A 1,083-nucleotide genomic window follows, 5' to 3' on the forward strand; every position below is an offset into this window, starting at 1 on the left:
TCATGGGGACAGGGCTGGAGGAGCAGAGCGTGGCCCGCGGCTCCGGTGGCCGGGCTGTGGAGCGTGGGGACTGACCAGGGCGCACAGTGACCGCGGGGGACGTTGCCTGCCGTCTGTGCGCTCACTGTCGTGTGTTCAAGGTTCGTCCACGCCATGGCGAGCGTCCGGGCTTCGTCGCTTTCCAGGGCTGCGTCATATTCCAGTGAGCGGCTGGACCACGGTTCACCTGCCCGTCACTCCTCACCCGGCACTGGGCTGTCCCCAGCTCTCGGGGACTGTGAGCAGAGCTGCTGCGGACGAGGATTCGCTCAAGTCCCCTCCGTCAATGCTCTCGAGTGTCTGCCCAGCCGTGGACCGGCTCCTCCGTGCCTCGGTGACGACGGCCAATCAGCAGGACGCCCGAGGCGATGCAGCCCCCTGGCCCGCGGCCTGGCCGTCCGGCTCAGCTCCAGGATTGCGTCCCAGCTACATCCTTCCTTGTCCGTCCGCACCCCGTGCTGTTCGCTCACGCTCAGTTTCAGGGGACCTCGCTGGACGCCGTCCCTGCCCTGCTCCCATGGCCAAGCAGACGGGGTGAACCGGGCCGTGTCTCCGCGGTTCCGGGCTTGTTTAGGGGTGCCCCCGGCACCCCCATGAATGTGCCACCTGCTCCCCGGTGGCTGTGATGGGCGGCGGCCTGGGCCAGCGGGGACAGGCGTGGAGGCCAGTGCTGTCCTCTGCGGTCCGGCTGCCAGCGGCCGCAAGCCTTTGTCACTTTCTCCCCCGCAGCGTCATAGCCTTTGCCCTGAGTGACCAGCGGTGGCTGCCGAGGCCGCAAACAGTGACCTTTTCTCTGAGCTGACAAAAGCCCGTCCTTCTCCGGAAAGGCAGCCCCAGACCCCTGTCCGCAAGTGCAGGGCGCTGTCTTTGTGCCCTCCGTCCGGCTGGGCTGGGGACTCAGTGCGCACGGTTCTCCAGGCCCTCGGCTGATTCGGCAGCTGGGTCACAGCACCAGGCGACAAGGACCAAGAGCAGAAGCCGCCAGCGCGGGCGCAGACCCCGCACCCCGCCCGGGGACGCTCAGACGCACAGATCAAGGCCACT

This window comes from Pteropus alecto, unplaced genomic scaffold (genome assembly GCF_000325575.1).
Source record: "Pteropus alecto unplaced genomic scaffold, ASM32557v1 scaffold96, whole genome shotgun sequence".
Lineage (NCBI taxonomy): Eukaryota > Metazoa > Chordata > Mammalia > Chiroptera > Pteropodidae > Pteropus > Pteropus alecto.